Raw genomic sequence first — 13,422 nt, forward strand, 5'->3', positions numbered from 1 at the left:
TTATTTCAAAGAGAGGGAGCTTTTAGAAGACATCCCTGTTTATTTATTCCATCCAGAAATTCTTTGTACTGAATATATCCTCTGGGCAGTGAAAGTGGCAGGAGTTGTCTGTGAGTCCTTTGCACTTAGTATGCTTTATTTTGAAAATGAGATTCATCTGGGGCACCTGAGTAGCTCAGTCAGTTAAGTGTCTGACTCTTGGTTTTGGCTTAAGTCATGATCTCAGGGTTATGGGATTGAGCCCTGCGTTGGTCTCTGCACTCAGTGCAGAGTCTGCTTCAGATTCTTTCTCCCTTTACCCCTCCCTGCTTACTCTCTCTCTCTCTCTCTCTCCCCCTCTCTCTCTCTCTCTAAAATAGGTAAGTAAAATTTTTAAAAGAAAATAAGTTGCATCTTAAAACCTGGCAGAGTTGTATATATTACTGATATTAGAGGTGCTGAAAAAGTGTAGGACAGAGCAACACCAAGGAGAAACTCCTAGGGGGAGCTTTGGAAAGCTAGTGAGTGCTGGGCACTGATTGGGTGGCAGAAGCATCAGGAGTTGAGATAGGAAGTTTAGAATGCCTTTGCCTAAGGCCTAATAGAAATAGCCTTCTTTATCCTGCATACTGCTAGAAATTGCCTTGTAGCTCTAGAATAGTAGCCCAGAAATTACAACCAGTGTTATATTTCTACAATTTGCAGTCCATAAAAGAAATTCTTTCTTGTTTATAAAATGAGAAAAATCTTTGCGAAGGATATTTTTTATGAGTGAAGGTAAATAGTATTTGATAAGGTGATTTGGAGCTGTCTGCAAAACCATTACGTGCTGAATAAATTATTCCCAATTTATATAATCAAGTAGCTAAGTAGTAGAGAAGAAAGCCAGAGATTAAATTTGAGAGGAAAGATGTTAACTTTGTTGAGATTAAATGGTCAGAAAGTATTCCTGATCTGTTGGTAAGAGAAGAGAAATTTTTATTTATTCTAGTAAAGTAGGTTCATATTCTATAGGGAATGGAGTATCCAACAACCAGCCTTTCTATTTTCTGATCCCTTAGTGAAACCTGATTTAGGAAATAGGAGGTAGCCTGATTATTACTGTTGAACTAAGGGGAAAAAAAATCACTTTGTCCTATCTGAGTTAACTAAATATTTCAAAGTAAAGTCATGAATATAGTTTAAATTTCCATTGCAACGCAATCAAATTTTGCTACTCTAGTTTTGGTTAGAAACTGTCTCCACCTACTGGCCACAATTCGCTTGACATTTCATGAGGACGCTTTTTGTTTTTTCCTGAAACATGGAAATAGGATAGTTATGGAAGGTACCTAGGTAGGGTTGCAGTGACTAAATGCTATATCTTTAGGTAGATTTTCCTACAACTCCTAGATGAATTCTGGAGAATTCTTACTAAAGGTTGCTGGGGGATAATTGAAGAGAACAAGCTAAAGACTTAGAAGAACCAAATTAAAGAGATGAACTCTTATAAGTGGCATATTTGCAATAGTGTGTTTGATATCTGCCACTTTGCCAATTTAAGACTAATTTACTTGTAAAACTGTTTAAGCTTTGTTAATTCTAATTGACTAAGGTCATCATTTTCCAAATTGCTGTTGGTTCAAATTCTTATGCCCATTTGCAAATAATTGTCAATGTCATCACTGAATTACACAATAAAATAAGATTTTTGCGGGGGTTAGGGGTCAGAGAACGTTTTTTGTAAAGTCAAAAAGTATTTAAGGCTTTGTAGGCCACACAGTCTTGTTGTAACTACTTAGCTCTGCTGTTGTAGTAAAAAAACGTAACCACAGACAGTACATAAACAAATGAGTGTTTGGGTTTTTTGTTTGTTCTACTAATGAAGCTTCATTTATAGAAACTAAAATTTGATTTCAGTTTATATAATTTCATTTATATAGTTTCTCTGCCATTATAAATATATATATATGAAATATATGTGTGTGAGTGTGTGTATGTTTATATATATATATTTTTAATTTTTTTCTAAGTAGGTTTCCCATCCAGTGTGGAGCCCAATACGGGACTTGAACTCACGACCCTGAGATCAGGACCCGAGCCAAATCAAGAGTCAGACACTTCTTAACTGACTGAGCCACCCAGGTGTTCCCATATGCCATGATATATTATTATTAAGTTTTTTTTTTTAACTTTTTTTTTAAGGTTTTATTCATCTGTTTGACAGAGAGAGTGAGAGCACACAAGCAGGGGGAGTGGCAGAGGGAGAGGGAGAAATAGGCTCCGCACTGAGCAGAGACCCCGATGCGGGGCTGGATCCCAGGACCCTAGGATCATGACTTGAGCCAAAGGCAGATGCTTAACCACTTAACCAACTGAGCCACCCAGGCACCCCTAAAAATTGCTTTAAATATTTTTATTTATTTTAGAGAGAGAGGTAACACTAGTGGGGGGGGGGCAGAGGGAGAGGGAGAGAATCTTAGGCAGACTCCACCGAGTGTGGAGGTGGTCCTGGAGCTCAGTCTCATGACTGTGAGATCACAACCTGAGCTGAAACCGAGTTGTGCATTCAACCAGCTGTGCTCTCCAGGCACCCCTTAAAAAGACATTTTAAAATGTAGAAACTGGGCATCTGGGTGGCTCAGTTGGCTAAGTGTCTGCCTTCTGCTCCCGTCATAATCCCAGGGTCCTTGGGCCCTGGGCTGGAGGTGATGGGTGGTGGTGGTGGGGTGGGGAAATCTATGCTCAGCAGGGAGTCTAATTCTCCCTCTCCTTCCCTTCCCCTCCCTCTGCTCCTCTCTCCTGCCTCCCTCTCTCTTTTTCTCAAATAAATAAAACCTTAAAAAAAATAAAATGTAGAAACCATTCTTATTTTGTAAGCTCTACCAAAACAGGCAATGTACCAAATTGGTCTGTGGGCCATAGTTTACTGACCCATGCTTTATATTCAGAAACATTTAAAAAATCCACTGATAAGTTCTCATATCCCATAGAGGTGATAGTCTAGAAGAGAATTTCCCAACTTTTAGGGGTAATTTTATGCTTTTATGACTTGTCAGGAGAGTGTTGGACCTGTTCACCATTGTCACCAACCACATAGTATAAAAGTACACAACTTCATGATTCTTTATCCACACATATGAATCTGATCTGTTCTGGTTTGTTATATTTCTACAGTTTAGATCATTTAAATCCGGAACATTGGAATGACTTTTTTAAAGTATGTTTTAACACATAACTGTATATACAGGAGAAGATTCTTTATGTGAGCTTAAATGCCAGAAACATTCAGATTAATGGAATTATTCTAAAGTTATTTCAAAAAAGAAACCATTATTATTATAATTTTACTGTAGTGAGAGGCATGTGGCATATGGGTTATGCAATATGGGCAGGCTGGTGTGGATCATTACAGATAGTTTCAATGATGTTCTGTTGTCATGTAAGAGTTCTCATTTTGGGAAATAAGTATTTTAAAGCATAGAGTTACAAATACTAATTGTTAAAAGTGGCTGATCATTTCAGTTAGTTACCTGTAAATACCTGCAACCCCTTTGGCTCTTATTCTCTACCAGTTCCCAGATTCCTGGATTATGCCTATAGTTTGCCATTTGTTTGTCTGCCTATGTGACTGAGTGCTATGAAGTTATAGAATTGTTGCCTCTCTAAATTCAAGTTTCTAAACTGTAACCTCATTTTTTGGCTAACAGGCAAGAGGTAACAGATTAGGATAGTACAAAGAGGTCAAGTTTCCAGAAGTATAGTTGAGGTCAAAGATAACACAAGGTAAAATGAAGTAAATATAATGGGAAAAAAACTACAGTGAGAGACTTATGAAAGATTAGCAGTTGTCATCAGAGTTAAGATATTGTAGTTCATTGATTTTAGGAGTTGCTGGGTTTTTTCCATTTTGACATCTCTAAAGTTGAGGTGTCAGTTTAATTGGTAACAATTTTTCCTCAATGGTATGTGAAATAATGGTGCATCTTCTAATTGATGACACCTTAGATTTGATGAAATACAATATTTAAATTGTAGATTCTGGAAATATAGCAGTTACAGGTACTGACAAGGTTACTAGGATTTGACCACTGGAGAAAGTATAAAAGGAATTCAGGTCAAGCATCAGATTAGATATTTGCTCAGGAACTTTGAAGATGGAGTCACAAGCTAGTTGTGAGAGTTTTCAGCCAATGAGATGCCTGGAGATAACTAACAGTTGACAGGACAAAGAGGTAGATAAGAATAGGTTTGCCTTTAGGTCATTCTTCTTATTCATCCTACCGTCAGGTTTCAAATGCCAGTTTCTCAAGAGATCATCTATTATATCCCCTTCCCTCAATACTAAATTAAGTTTTCCTCTGATACTGTGTACTGTCTCATAATACGTGTACTTTTTCTCTTATGATTCTTTATTCTAATTATAGATTTTATTGTGGGATTATGTTGTGCCTCTTTTCCACTTGATTGTAAACTCATTGACTGTAATTTTTTTTTAAGAGATTTTATTTATTTGTCAGAGAGAAAGCAAGAGAGAGAATGAGCACAAGCAGGGGAAGCAGCAGGCAGAGGGAGAAGCAGGCTCCCCACTGAGCAAGGAGCCTGATGCAGGACTGGATCCCAGGACCCTGGGATCATGATCTGAACCCAAGACAGACGCTTAACTGACTGAGGCACCCAGGCATCCATGTAATTATTTTTTTTAAGTTTTTTTTTTTGGTAATCTCAACACCCAATATGGGCCTCGAGCTCACGACTCCGAGATCAAGAGTCACATGCTCTTCTGACTGAGCAAACCAGGTGTCCCTCATTAACTGTAGTTATTATATATAGTGCTAGCACATTCTAGGTACTGATTTATATTTGCTGAATAATTGAAATAGAGACATTGAAGCTGCTTGTGACTAAGAGTATACTCTGCATTAGTGTTCTAGAAGCCACAGTGACAGTATTGAGAACATTTTACTAAATTTGACTCTTTTTTGGTAGTTTATTTGTTGCATTTTTAAGCTTTATTTGTTTTCTCTGAAACTTAGGTTCCTCATTTGTTAGATTAAGATACTAGTATCTACCTGAAAAGGTTGTGGTAATCATTAAATGAGGTAAAATATGGAAATCACAAAATACAGCATCTTCCACATAGTCGATACTCAGGAAGTGACAGGCTGAAAATAGCCATCTTGATTTTTTTCCTTCTGAAAATTTTCAAACCTAAACCTCTTATATCTCACCTGACCTATTGCAGCTGACACCTGACTGATTTCCTTCCTTCCCTCCCGTCTGTCTTTCCTAATGTCTTTCCGTCGTAGGTTTTAAGTAATCTCTGTCCCCCAAATGGGACTCAAACTTAAAACCCTGAGATCAGGAGTCACATACTCTACCCACTGCGCCAGCCAGGTACCCCACCTGACTGATTTTCTTGCTTCTGGCTTGGCCTCCTTCCATTTTCTTTTTTCTTTTTTCCACTAACGTTGATTTTTCTAACACACTGGACATGTATTTTTTTTTTTAGAGAGATTTTATTTATTTGAGAGAGTGGGGCGGGGAGGAGCAGAGAAAAAGGGGGCAAGCAGACTCCACACTGAGCACAGAGCGCAGCGCGGGGCTCCGTCCCACGACCCCGAGATCATGACCTGAGGTGAAATCAAGAGTCAGATGCTCAACTGACTGAGCTAGCCGGATGCCCTGTATCTTTCTTTTTTATATTTCTCTGACCTTGGGGCGCCTGGGTGGCTCAGTGGGTTAAAGCCTCTGCCTTCGGCTCAGGTCATGATCCCAGGGTCCTGGGATTGAGTCCCACATTGGGCTCTCTGCTCTGCGGGGATCCTGCTTCCTCCTCTGTCTCTGCCTCTCTGCCTACTTATGATCTCTGTCAAATAAATAAAACATTATATTTCTTTGACCTTTGCTCATTGGTTTTATGATTAGGTTTAAACTCCTTAACCTTGGATTTAGCGTACTTCAGTGTATAGTTCTTTATTTTTATTTATTTTTTTAAAAGATTTTAATTATTTATTTGACAGACAGAGATCACAAGTAGGCAGAGAGGCAGGCAGAGAGAGAAAGGAGGAAGCAGGCTCCTGCAGAGCAGAGAGCCCAATGTGGGGCTTGATCCCAGGACCCTGGAATCATGACCTGAGCCGAAGGCAGAGGCTTTAACCCACTGAGTCACCCAGGCGCCCCCAGGGTATAGTACTTTAGTTCTTTTCTAATTCCCTATTTTTATTTCCTTTCACTTCTCCCTTGCCTACCCTTTATGCTCCAGCAACATCATGCCACTTGTTTCCCAAGCATTCCACACTATTCAACATTCTTCGCCCTTGTTCTGGAATTTCTCTCTGACTGGAATGTCTTCCTCCTCCTTCTGGATCTGATAGATTCTTATTCATTCTTAGAGTCATCACCTTTCCTGACCTTTGTAGATTGTATGATTTTTCATTATTGCATTATTACACTATATTATAAATATATATTTACATGTTTTTCTTTCAGCCAAGATTGTGAACTGCCTGGAGGCAAAAGCAGTATATTCATTTTTATCGTGATACTTTCATATAATAGGTGGTTAGTGAAAGTCTACTGAACTGAAGGAACTATGGAAAGTATACAACCTATTTTTTTAAACTAAAAGTTACTAGAAGGAGGATGTGAGTTTGAGTGAAATTTTAACAGGGGAAAATTATAGGAATCAGAGGGGAAAAAGCTTAGTTATGAGAATTATCAGTAAGCAATTTCTAGTATTAATATCAGGCCAAAATATGAACAATGTTCATTCATTTGGGAAATTAGCATTAGGGCACAATTCCACTCTTGTTTCTGAGGCTGAAGAGATACAAGAGATCTAACAGGGAAAAAGAAAAAAAAACAGCAACTCAAGGGCAAGAGAGACTTGACAGTAATGGCAGATAACTTGGTTTGGGCTTGAAATATGATCTGGCAGTCAAAGGAAAGCCAGTGCTATTCTAGGCAGTGAACAAAGAAGAATTGTGCCACAGCATAGGGAGTTGGCAAGAGCCCACTGGGAGTATTACATTTAGCACAGTGTCAGCATGATCAGAACAGAGGGTGGTGAGCTCTGAGTGCTGAAAAGAATAAACAGATAAATTTGTGAAGATTTTAAGCATAGAGGGTTAACTGAATTCTGGCAATTACAAGATTCAGGAGAGAGAGACACTCCCAAATATCTGAAGGGTGTTAACTTTACAGCAAGAAAGGAATTATTTAGCCTGGACTAGAGAACTTCATAAGAAGGTGAAACTAAGGGCAGACAAATTTATACCTAAGAATGTCCTGAGATAGTCATTGGGTAATGGTGTACCTTTATCCCTCGGCACTTTTATGGTAGAAAGCTGTAAAGCCAAAATGTAAGATTTAAGAAGCTCTCCTTTGAAAAATTGCTGAGGAATATTTTGGTCTTATGAATAAAGGAAGTTTTTGCCCTAGAAGGCAGGTGATGGAGGATTGGTTTAATATTTATTCACCGTTCACAGTATACAGGGCACTGTACACAATAAGACTTCATGATTCTTAAGGTTCTAATGTAAAACCATTGATTATTATAAGCTCTATGCATTCTCAGTTTGTTTCAACAATTTAAAAACTTTAGCAAATTTCTTAAGACTATCCCTTTGGAACAGAATGATGGCTAAAGTAAGCCAAATGTAAACTTCAAAAGAAAAACAAGTGAAATCTTATTTAAATGAATGTTGCCTATCACAAATGGCATATCATCTATCCTTAGGTTGAGATTTTCCTTTGTGATAGGGATGAAGACGACTTGGGCTGATAGCATGTTTATCCTTCAGGATATTTTAAATGCCAGAGAGTGGTGCTTTTGCCTTCACTGTTGGCCAGATCTCTCAGTTCAAGACAGGACAAGGAAAAATATGGTGATTCACGTAGAGACTGCTCTGTTTCCTGGGGCAAAGTAATTGAGTGTTCAAGTGAAACAGCTAAAAGAGCCCACAGTATACTGAGCTAAAAGAAAACACAATCTGTATCTCTTCCCTCATGTCTTGCTCCATGGCTTCCAACTGCTTGTCCAGAGAAGCCAACCATTATATAGTAAACATACTGCTGGGCATGAAGAATGTGGAGTTGAGTCCCATTAAATTGGTAGCTAATTCTTTTTCTTAAAAAGATTTTATTTATTTATTTATTTGACAAAGAGAGAGATCACAAGCAGGCAGAGAGGCAGAGAGAGAGGGGGAAGCAGGCTTCCTGAAGAGCAGAGAGCCTGATGCAGGGCTCCATCCCAGGACCCTGACACCGTGACCTAAGCCAAAGGCAGAGGCTTAACCCACTGAGCCACCCAGGTGCCCCAGTAGCTAATTCTTTCCACAATTAACTAAATTATCTTGTGCTCCCTGTGTGAGTGTGGTTCCTCCCAAGAGGCAGATGTCAAGACAAGCTTAGAGTACAAGCTCTACTGGGGGAAAGCACCTGTGAGCTATAAACGGAAAGGAGACGGGAGTAAGCCAGAGAGAGCTTTCAGAATGTGACGCAGGTGTAACACCTGTGAAGGAAGACAGGGAAGGCAAGTTTGGGTATGTAAAGTTTCAGACCATGGTGCAGTTGCAAAAATCTCAGCCAGGAAGAGTTGGAGTCCCCAAGCAAAAGTTGCCTGTTAGGGTAATCCTATATGGGACAGATTTACCCTCCTAGAAATCTACTCGAGAAAAATGAAAAAAAAAAAAAAATATATATATATATATATAAAGACTTGTATGAAAATGCTTTTTTTGCAGCCATTGAGATGATCATATGATTTTTCTTTTTCAGTTTATTAATATGGTAAATTGCATTGATTTTCGTATGCTACACCAAGCTTCTATTACGGGATGAACCCCACTGGTTGTGATTCATTATTCTTTTTACTGATTGTTGGAATTGATTTTCTAAAAATGTGCTAAGAATTTTTGGATCTGTGTCAGTGAGAAACATTTGTAGTTTCTTCTCTAGCTGTGCCTTTGTAGAGTTTGTGTAGAATTTGTATTATTTCTTCTTAAATATTTGGTGGAATTTATCAGTTAAGCCATCTGGGCATGGTATCTTTTGTGTGGGAAGGTTTTTAACCACAAATCCAATTTCTGTAATTCAGATTTATTTGTTTCTTCTTGAGTGAACTTTGTGTCTTTCAAGGAATTTGTTGAATTTATTAGAAAAAATTATTAGTAATGTTTTCTTATTTTCCTTTTAGTATCTATAAAATTGAAATGATGTCACCTTTCTCATTCCTGATGTTGTTAGTTTGGATCTATCTTTTTTATTCCTTATTAGTCTGACTAAAGGTTTATCTAATTTTTTTTAAAGATTTTATTTACTAATTTGACAGAGAGAGACACAGAGAGGGAACACAAGCAGGGGAAGCAGGAGAAGGAGAAGCAGGCTTCCCACTTAGCAGGGAGCCCGATGTGGGCCTCGATCCCAGGACCCTGGGATCATGACCTGAGCCAAAGGCAGCCACTTAACAATTGAGCCACCCAGGCTCCCGGTTTATCTATTTCATTTGTGTTCTCAAAGTACCAGCTTTTGGTTTCACTGAAACCACTTTTCTCATTTTTATTTTATTGATTTCTGCTCTGATTTTTATTACTCCTTTCTTCTGTTTACTTTGGGTTTTATTAGCTCCCCTTTTTCTAGTTTCTTAAGGAAGAATCTGAGGTGGTTTTTTTTTTTCTTTTCTTTTCTTTTAGATTTATTTATTTATTTTAGAGTGTGTGCATGAGAGAGAGAGAGAGAAAGAGAAAGCATGAGCAGGAGGGGGAGAGGAAGAGAGAATCTCAAGCCGACTCCACACTGAAGGCTGAGCTTAGGACCCTGAGATCACCATGAGAAACCAAGTCAGTTGCTCAACCAGCTGTGCCACCCAGGGACCCCAAGAAGCTGAGGTTTTTGACTTGAGACCTTTCTTTTTGTAATAGAAGTGTTTAGTATTACAAATTTCTAAGTGCTGCTTTAGCTGCATCTTGCAAATTTTGATAAGTTGGGTTTTCAGTCTGTTTAAAATGTGTTCTAACTTCCCTTTTTTTCTTCTTCTTCTTCTACTAATGGATTATTTAGAAGTATTGTACCTAATTTTTATATGTTCAGGGAATTTTCCAGTCATCTTTCTGTTACTATTTTCTAGTTTAATTTCACTGTTAGAAAATGTACTTTGTAGGACTCCAATTCTTTTAAGTTTATTTAGACTTGTTTTATGGCCCAAAATATGTTTTATCTTGTTAAATGTTCTGTGTGCACTTGAAAAGAATATATTTTTTGCTTTTATTGGATTGAGTGTTCGATAAATATTAGTTAGGTCAAAATGGTTGAGAGTGTTATTCAAGTCTTCTATAATCCTCTCTGATCTTCTCTTTGTTCTATCAGTTAATAAGAGGGGTTTTGAAATCTTGGCTAGAATTGTGGGTTTGTCTATTTCTCTTGGCAGTTCTATCAGTGTTCATTTCATGTATTTTAAGGCTTAGTTATCAGATACAGAACCATTCAAGATTATGTCCTCTTGAAGAATTGACCCCTTTATGATTAAGAAATGATCCCTGTATTTCTGATAATGTACTTTGCTCTGAAATATAATTTCCTTTGTATTAATATAGCCATTTCAACTTTTCTTTCAAATTTATTTATTTATTTTAGAGATTGAGAGAAAGAGGGGGAGAGAGAAAGAAAGAATGTGGGGAGGGGCAGAGGGAGAGAAAGAATCTCCAGGCAGACTCCCCACTGAGCACAGAGCCTGACATAGGGTAGGATCTCTCAACTCTGAGATCATAACCTGAGCTGAAAGCATGAGTCTGACACTTAACCAACTAAACCATCCAGGTACCCCTCAACTTTTTAATTTAAATTTTTAAAAATTTTTTAAAGATTTTTATTTCTTTATTACACACACACACACACACACACACACACACACACACAGAATATAAGTAGGCAGAAGCAGCAGGCAGAGGGAGAAGCAGGCTCCCTGCTGAGCAAGGAGCTCAGTGTGGGGCCTGATCCCAGGATCTTGGAATCATGACCTGAGCCAAAGGCAGCCACTTAATGACTGAGCCACCCAAGCGCCCTATCCCTCAACTTTTTTAAAAAAGAAATTAAATAGGCACACTTAAAAAAAAAAAAAAAAAGCAAAATAGTATTTTGAAATAATCATTTGGTTAAATTTAGTAAGGGAGGGGTTTTCTGGTTTCTGTATTTCCTGGAAGTAGTTTAAAATACACAAGTTCACAAAAGGAGTTTACAACTCTGGGATGTTTTTCCCCTAAGAATAATTGCCTGAGGATGGGTGAGTGGCATTGTGCAGGGATGCCTTTACCACTTAAGTTTGCTGGTTTGGGGAATTATGTACTACTAGGGTGTCAAGCTGAGAGGCATTTAGTTATATGCTAGGTTTGAATGTTGATAAGTCATAAAAAATGATATAACTTTTATAGGGGGAAATCCATTTAACATTTTCCCCTAAGTATGGAGAAAACCTTCTTAAATGGGGCATATAATTTTTAATGCCTTAGGTCTTTCATCTTCAGAAATGAACAAAGTATCATAAATAAGATGGAAGCTGGTAAATATTAAGTGTTTCATCATCACAGCCTCAGATTTGAAATTTCCTGAGAATATGTAAGTTAGTCATTTCAGCTTTCTTTTGATTAGTATTAGCATAGGGTATTTTTTCCCTCCATTTTCTTTTTATCTCTATATTTATATGTGTATTTCTTGTAGGCAGCACATGGGTGGATCTTGCCTTTATGCAATCTGACAATATCTGCCTTTTAATTGGGGTGTTTAGACCATCAACATTTGATGTGACTATTCATATGGATAGTTGTAAATCTGCCATGTTGCAATTTGTTTTCTGTTTTTTATTCTATCCTTTATTCCCCCTTTCCTGTTTCTTTGTATTAGTTATATATATATATGTATATATATACATATATACATATATACATATATACATATATATATATATCTTAAAGATTTTTATTTGTTTATTTGAGAGAGGGAGATTGAGAGCATGAAAAGGGGAAGGTCAGAGGGAGAAGCAGACCCCCGGCTGAGCAGAGATCCCAATGTTTAAGTTTTAAATTTAAGGAAAGAGAGAGAGAGAATACAAGCAGGGGAAGTGGGAGAGGGAGAAACAGGCTTCCTGCCAAGCAGGTAGCCAGATGCAGGACTCCATCCCAGGACCCTGGGATCATGCCATGACCTGAGGTGAGGGCAGATGCTTAACCACTAAGCCATCCAGGTGCCCCTAGTTTAAAATATTTTAATCATTCAGTTTTATCTCCCAATTGGTTTATTAGTTATAACACTTTTCTTTTTTTAGTGGTTGTTTTAAGGTTTATAGCGTATATCTTTAATTTATCAGAGACTATGTTAATGTCATATGGTACGTTATATATATGGTACATATAGTATGTCAGTCTTGTGATAGTATACTTCTACTTCTCTCCTCCCATTTATATTATTATTTCTGAATATAACTCCACAATATCTTTTTACTTATATATTTCTTTTAAGAAACAGATTCCCCAATGAGCTAGGAGCCTGATACAGGGCTCCATCACAGGACCTGGAGATCATGACCTGAGCTTAAGGCAGATGCTAACCATCTGAGTCACCCAGGCACCTCTAAACCTTTTCATTATAAACATCTTTATTTCAGGGGTGCCTGGGTGGCTCAGTTGGTTGAGTGGCTGCCTTTGGCTCAGGTCATGATCCCAGAGTCCTGGGATCAAGCCCTGCACTGGGATTCCAGCTTGGTGGAGAGCCTGTTTCTCCCTCTCCCTCTGCCTGCCACTCTGCCTCCTGTGCTCTCTCTCCCTATATCTTTGTCCAATAAATAAATAAAATCTTTAAAAAAACTTTATTACATGTGTTTGATTTTCTATTGAAATATATTTGACATACAGCATTCGTAAGTTGAAGGTATATAATGTTGATTTAATACATTTAGGTATTGCAGTATGATTGCCATTGTAGCTTAGTTAGGACCTCTGTCCTGTCACAAAATTATTATTTCTTTTTTGTGTTGGGAATAATTAAGATCTAGTCTCTTAGCAAATATGATATTGATAATGCAATAATGTTGTCTATAATTACTGTACTATACATTAGATCACCAGGGCTTAGTTATCTACTGGTTGCAAGCTTGTATCTTTTTTTTTTTTTTTAAGATTTTATTTATTTATTTGACAGAGAGAGATCACAAGTAGGCATAGAAGCAGGCAGAGAGAGAGGGGGGGGGAGCAGGCTCCCTGCTGAGCAGAGAGCCCGATGCGGGACTCGATCCCAGGACCCTGAGATCATGACCTGAGCCGAAGGCAGCGGCTTAACCCACTGAGCCACCCAGGCGCCCCGCAAGCTTGTATCTTTAAACAACCTTTCTCATGATACCCCACCGTCCTACCCCCAGCCCCTGCTAATCTCCATTTACTCTGTTTTTAAGAATTTTTTAATAAACTTGGATAC

At 38.1% G+C, this 13,422-nt stretch overlaps 1 protein-coding gene across 2 annotated transcripts in view; it reads left to right on the plus strand.

Annotated features, from left to right (window-relative positions):
- AHCYL2 (adenosylhomocysteinase like 2) overlaps nucleotides 1–13,422 on the plus strand; it is a 165,089-nt gene that overhangs the window by 60,816 nt on the left and 90,851 nt on the right. The gene's annotated exons all lie outside the window — the stretch shown is intronic.

The sequence above is a fragment of the Mustela lutreola genome, chromosome 4 (genome assembly GCF_030435805.1).
Source record: "Mustela lutreola isolate mMusLut2 chromosome 4, mMusLut2.pri, whole genome shotgun sequence".
NCBI classification, from domain to species: Eukaryota; Metazoa; Chordata; class Mammalia; order Carnivora; family Mustelidae; genus Mustela; species Mustela lutreola.